Source organism: Theobroma cacao, chromosome 2 (assembly GCF_053813885.1).
Source record: "Theobroma cacao isolate CCN51 chromosome 2, ASM5381388v1, whole genome shotgun sequence".
Classification (NCBI taxonomy): domain Eukaryota; kingdom Viridiplantae; phylum Streptophyta; class Magnoliopsida; order Malvales; family Malvaceae; genus Theobroma; species Theobroma cacao.
Window position 1 is genome coordinate 44,309,947 of NC_142640.1, and position 7,013 is coordinate 44,316,959.

The following is a 7,013-nucleotide window of genomic DNA, read 5'->3' on the forward strand; positions in this document are numbered from 1 at the left end:
ATAACTTCAACACATTAATTTAGTACTTTAAAGTATAAAAATTATAATTAAGATAACTATAATTGTTCACGGTGATTTCTTATATTTTGAAAACAGTGCATGATTGAATCAATAGAAATACTATAAAATTAATAAAAAAAAGTAAGATTCATAACTTCAAGATATTATATGACATGCAATATTATTTTCAATTAGCTAGATTATAATTATGAACCCAAACTATCAAATTAATCAAAAAATATTTAGACATAAAGTATTTAAAACTTAATTTGGATTGAAAATTAGTTATATTTGAAGCCTAGTTGAGTTGTTTGAGAAAGTGAAAAACGCAACTAAAGATCGAGAAGAAGAAAAGTCACTGTTGTCTCAAAGGTAAGATTTGAATGTTTGGAAAAGGAGGGAGAATAGTTTATGTTTTAACTTTTTTTAATAAAATCTTAAATTATAGAAGGAAATTTTTTTATCTTTCCATGTAATATTTAAATATTAGTATATAAATTATTTTTTGATAAGTCTACTTTGACTTGGAGTCTTTGACCCCACTTTTTACAAAATTGCAAAAAAATTAGTGGGTTTATTAGTATCGTTAACTACATAAAAACTCTAGCATAAGTAGTATAACAAATATAAATTTTTGACATTTCGTTGAATAAGTGGTGTCATATGACATCACTTTTATTAATGTAGGTCTGTCCATGACTATAATTAAAGTTTCGAAATCCAAAAGAAAGAAATTAGGTGAAAGAGGAAAATAATGTATATTCATATCATATGCACACCATAATAAAATATATAGGTTTATGGTAATTGAACTAAATGGTTTAATTTCAATTAGCACTGTTTTTAATTGAATCAAGAAATGGTATTTTTGATAAAAATAAATTTAAATCTATTTCTAGATAACTATACAATCAATTCAACCAAAAGAATTCCATTAAAATATAATGAAAATAATGATGAATCTTGTCCAAAAATAAGAAAAAGTAAAAAGGTTAGAAACGTAAAAGATTTTGGACCCAATTTTTATATGTTTTTTATGGAAGGGATGGGTGAAAATATAGACAAAAAAGTTTCTTAGTGTTTTAATATAGAATCATGTTGCAAGGTAATACAGTCACAAGATTCTACATTTTAGAAGAAAGTAATTAATGATGAAATTAATTCAATAGAAAATAACACTTAGATTTTGGTTGAGCTTCCACTAAATTTTAAACCAATAGGATGTAAATGGACTTTCAAGAAGAAAAATGCAAGTGCAGGGAATCAAGGTTGGTAACTAAAGGCTTTATATAAAAAACTAGTAGCTTTATACAAAAGGGAAGGAATTTACTATTTTGATACGTTTGCTCTAGTAGCTAAAATTCTCACAATTGGACTTCTACTTTCATTAGCATCAATTTAATATTTAGTAATTCACCAAATATTGAACGTAAAGATAACATTTTAAGTGGTAAATTAGAAGATAACTTACATGGAACAAAGGATTCATTGTTCCAAGGTAACAACATAATTTGTAAGCTTGTCAGGTCATTGTATAGACTTAAAACAAGTACACAAACAATGACATCAAAATTTTGATCTTTCAAGGTAACAACATTGTTTGTAAGCTTTTCACCACTTACCATAACACTTAATACTTCAATGACTACTCCAATATTTCTTTCCACCACCTCTAGTACATATTTTTATTTATTTGCAATACTACATCTTCCTATCACAAAAATCTTTGTAAAATATCTCATAACATTATTGTTGAAAATGTCCAACATAAGCAAAGATTAGGTAGAGATGCATTTCCAAAGTCAATATTTCAATGACTACTCCAGTCTTCCTTTCTACCGCCTGTAGTACATTTTTTTTATTTATTTGCAATACTACATCTTTCTATCACAAAAATTTTTGTACAATATCTCATATCGTTATTGCCAAAAATGTCCAACATAAGCAAGGATTAGGTGGAGATGCATTTCCAAAGTCAACACTTCAATGACTATTCCAGTCTTCATTTCCACCGCCTCTAGCACATCTTTTTTATTTATTTGCAATGCATCTTCCTATCATAAAAATCTCTGTACAATATCTCATAACATTACTGTTGAAAATGTCCTACACAAGCAAGGATTAGGTGGATATGCATTTCCAAAGTCAATATTTCAATAATTACTCCAGTCTTCCTTTCCACTGTCTCCAGTACATCTTCTTTTATTTATTTGCAATATTACATCTTCCTATAAAAAAAATCTTTGTACAATATCTCATAACAGTATTGTTAAAAATGTCCAACATAAGCAAGGATTATGTGGATATGCATTTCCAAAGTTAATACTTCAATGACTACTTCAGCCTTTTTTTCCACCACCTCTAACACATCTTTTTTATTTATTTGCAATACTACATTTTCTTATCACAAAAATCTATGTACAATATCTCATAACATTATTGTTGAAAATTTTCAACGTAAGCAAGGATTAGGTGGTGAGGAATTTCCGAAGTCAATACTTCAATAACTACTCCAGTCTTCCTTTCCATTGTCTCCCATACATCTTTTTTATTTATTTGCAATCCTCCATCTTCCTATAAAAAAAATCTCTGTACGATATGTTGAAAATGTCCAACATAATCAAAGATTAGGTGGAAATGCATTTCCAAAGTCAATGCTTAATGACCACTCCAGTTTTCCTTTTCATTGCCTCCGGAACATCATTTTTATTTATTTGCAATAGTACATCTTCCTATCACAAAAATCTATGTACAATATCTCATAACATTATTGTTGAAAATTTTCGGCATAAGCAAGGATTAGGTGGTGAGGCATTTCCAAGGTCAATACTTCAACAACTACTCTAGTCTTTCTTTCCATTGTCTCTTGTGCATCTTTTTATTTATTTGCAATACTACATCTTCCTATCACAAAAACCTCTGTTCAATATGTTGAAAATGTCCAACACAATCAAAGATTAGGTGGAGATGAATTTCCAAAGTCAATGCTCAATGACTACTCCAGTCTTCTTTTCCACCGCTTTTAGTAGATCTTTTTATTTATTTGCAATACTACATCTTCCTATCACAAAAATCTATGTACAATATCTCATAATATTTTTGTTGAAAATTTTCAGCGTAAGCAAGGATTAGGTGGTGAGGCATTTCCAAAGTCAATACTTCAATAACTACTCCAGTATTCCTTTCCACTGTCTCCTGTACATCTTTTTTATTTATTTGCAATCCTACATCTTCCTATCACAAAAATCTTGTACAATATCTCATAACATTATTGCCAAAAATGTCCAACATAAGCAAGGATTAGGTGGAGATGCATTTCCAAAGTCCATACTTCAATGACTACACCAATCTTCTTTTCCATCGCCTCTAGTATATTGTTTTTATTTATTTGCAATACTACATCTTCCTATCACAATAATCTATGTACAATATCTCATAACATTATTGTTGAAAATGTTCAGCGTAAGCAAAGATTATGTGGTGAGGCATTTCCAAAATCAATACTTCAATAACTACTCTAGTCTTCCTTTCCATTGTCTTTTATACATCTTGTTAATTTATTTATAGTATTACATCTAATTCCTATCACAAAAATCCCTATACAATATCTCATAGCATTATTGTTGAAAATGTTCCGTGTAAACAAGGATTCGGTGGAGAGGCATTTCCAAAGTCAATAATTCAATGGTCCATTGCTGGAACTAAGGCGGGGGAAACATATACACACATTCAAGCATGAAACCAAGGTGAGCCAACTTTTTATTCATGACCATTACATTCTAAAAGGCTTTGTCATACTCATGAGAAGTGTTTGATTACCAAACTGCCACAAACAACCCAAAATCCTGTAGCGAATATCCCAGCCCCATGCTTACATAGAACAGTAATTTTTCAGATCTGTCTTCACCTTTCCAAGTATTATTTTTATCTTCTCCGTATCCATTGCTTGAGATGAGCAGCTGGTTGACAATGAAGGACCACAAAAGCTCCGGGATCCTTTTTCCTTTAAATGGCGCCTGATTGCACTTGATTGGTTTTACTTCAAATTCGGTTCATTTAACATAAAATAATGAATCAAGAGCTCAATGGATACAAATAAAAGAACAAGGATTTAAGTGAAAATTTTGATATAATTCATGTGCATCAAAATACATGAAAATTAATCGAAGGAATAAAAATAAGAATCAAGATAATACTAACAAACATCGTTTGACTCATAGGAAATAGAAGATCCTAGGAAATTAACAACTTATAATAATTCAAAAACCATGACAGAAACCATCAAACTAGTGTAGAAGTTAAAAAGAATCTTTCTATCTTCATTTGGGATTTCTACTCTTCCAACTCCATCTTCTAGGATGGAGACATCACTTCGCTACAAATACAACGTGGAAGATACAAGTCGTGAGATAAGAAGGAAACAACCAAAAACCAAATGGAAAAAAAGGTCAGAAAGGAGAGCACTTACAATGAATCGACCTCAATTTCTCTCCATTACATTCTTCCTTTGCAAACGAGCCATGTTAACAGCAATCAGCACGGAGAGCTCATCCATCTTCTTATCCAAGAACCGGAAGTAGGCATGTTGGATAGATTTCTTTATAACCAAACTGCATAAAATGGCCAAAATCCCACAAAAAATCCCAGTAGCGCACTTAGATAGAAGTGTGGTTTTTCCGCTCTGTCACCATCCTTGTCGTTGGCATATATGTCTCCATCAATGGGCATTGAGCAGTTGATTGACAATGGAGGCCCACAGAGTCCCGGGTTACCCTCATAAATGGATGGATAGGCAATGGTCTGCAGTTGGTTAGATGATGGAATTTGACCGAGGAGGTTGTTGTAAGACAAGTTCAAATAGTTCAAGAGAGCCATTGAAGATATGCTTGGAGGAATTGGGCTTGAAAGATGGTTATGCGAAAGGTCAAGGGCTTCTAGCCATTGTAAACTGTCAAGATTTTCTGGAATTCTCGCCGTCAGTAGGTTCCAAGATAAATGCAAGAATCCTAAGGTTGATAGATTTGTTATCTCCTCTGGTATCTCTCCCACTAAATTGTTGCTGGACAGGTCGATGCCGTTTATAAGTGGAATTATTTTGGTAAATACAATTTCTGGTCCCTCGATGACCAACTTCATGTGGTTATCGAATGTTGTTTCTGTGGATGAGGGTCCAAGCCTGAAGATGGTGCGCAAAGTTTTCAGACGTGGCAAGCTGCCCAAACAAGTAGGAATGGACCCTGATAAATTGTTTTGTGCTAGATCCAAGATGTGGATGTTGGAGAGGTGACATAGTTGTTCAGGAATGCTTCCTGTTAGAATGTTGGCTCCGAGGCTTAAAAAGGACATCGGAGATTGGCTGGTCACATTGACTCGGGTATAGACCCTGTGAATTTATTCCCTCCAAGATCAAGTGAAAACAGAAACTTTGCAATCCTGCAAGAACTTAGAGAGCTCCCCAGAAAGATTATTACGGCTCAATTTCAACCGGCCAAGTGAAGGAATAGAGCACATAGAGCAGGGTATATCACCTGATAGATTATTCTTAGAAAGATCTACAATCATCAAATATTGCAAACCCTGCCATTGCTTGGAATTCTTCAGATAACTGATGCTGATAGATCAAGAAAATTAAAATTCGTCAAATTGTTTAGAGTTGGCGGAATGCACCCATTTAAAAAGTTCCCAGAAAGATCTAAGTTTTGCAATTCTGATATTTCATGGCCTATGTTTGAGGGAATCGGCCCAGAAAAATTGTTCTTCAATGAGAGATCTGTCACATTTGACGAAAGTGGTATGGAACCCTCCAGATGGTTGAATCCTAAATTAATCCGTACCCCTAGATCAGAGGGAAAAGCAATTGACCTAGGAAGCTTCACTCTCAACTGGTTGTGAGAAAGATCCAGCCACCAAATCTCTGGTACTATTCTCCAAAACCAATCAGGAATGGTGTCTGAAATGCCTACATTTGAGAGCGTAATTTCAAAAGACGTGTTTTGAGTTCTGAGCCACGAAGGGAACGAAGGGCCTAATTGGCAATCACTGATTGCAATTTGATTGAGCTGGAAGGGAGAAATCCAGTCATGTCTCAATCTAAACACCAAGGATTTGTTTGTAGATGATAAACAGAGATCACATAATCTTGTTAGATTCTGAAAATGAAGCTCGGTTATGACTCCTTCAAAGGAATTCCCAGATTCCCATAGAGACCCAGTTGAAACAACCGCGGGAGTTGTCCAATACTTTCAGTGATGGCTCCACTCATCATGTTGAATCTCAGGTCGAGCACTTCCAAACGTGACAAATTCCCCACTGACTTCAGAAGTGGACCCCAAAATGCGTTGTGGGAAAGCTGAAGGTATGCTAAATAACCTAGGGACCCCAAGGAATCAGATAACTTCCCTGTAAGTTTATTGGAGCGGAGTGCAAGAAACTTCAAATTCCTAAGGAACCCCCAGGAATCAGGTAAGTTCCCTGCGAGATTATTTGTGTTTAAATCCAATGTCTCTAAGCTACAATTACTGCATCTTGACAAACCCTCTATGAGTTCTTCAATTTCACCGCCAATGGAACTCGATGATAAATCTAAAACTTGTAAGTTGCGAAGATTTCCTGGTGAAACCTTTGGAGTGTGACCTGTAAGGTTAGAATCACGAAGTCGAACTTCAACGAGGGTACTGAAATTAAACAGCCAGTGTGGCAGTGAAGAGCTGAACTTGTTATAAGAGAGGTCAAGGGCCTGAAGGGATGTGAAATTTACAAATGGAAGAGTCTGAGGGAGGTCATAAAGTCGACAGCTAAATAAATACAACTCAAACAGTGAAGGAAGCATACTTATGACTTGCAGCCAATTATTGGTTGCCTTACTGAGGTTTACATATCTTAAGTTGAGGTATTGAAGAAAAGAGAGGCTAGAGAGCCATTCTAAATCTGACACCCAAAGCTCTTCTGAAGTTGAAATCCCCATCATACTGAGATCAAGATGAACTAAGGTTGACAGATTCCCAAGGTGTGGG

The 7,013-nt window shown here is 34.3% G+C and overlaps 1 long non-coding RNA gene across 1 annotated transcript; it reads right to left on the reverse strand.

Annotated features, from left to right (window-relative positions):
• Nucleotides 1–4,322: 4,322 nt before the first annotated feature.
• Nucleotides 4,323–6,781, reverse strand: LOC18609727 (uncharacterized). The gene is made up of 2 exons (XR_016024493.1): nt 4,469–6,781; nt 4,323–4,375 (listed from the first exon to the last, which is right to left on the reverse strand). It is a non-coding gene; the product is annotated as an uncharacterized LOC18609727 (long non-coding RNA).
• Nucleotides 6,782–7,013: the final 232 nt, after the last annotated feature.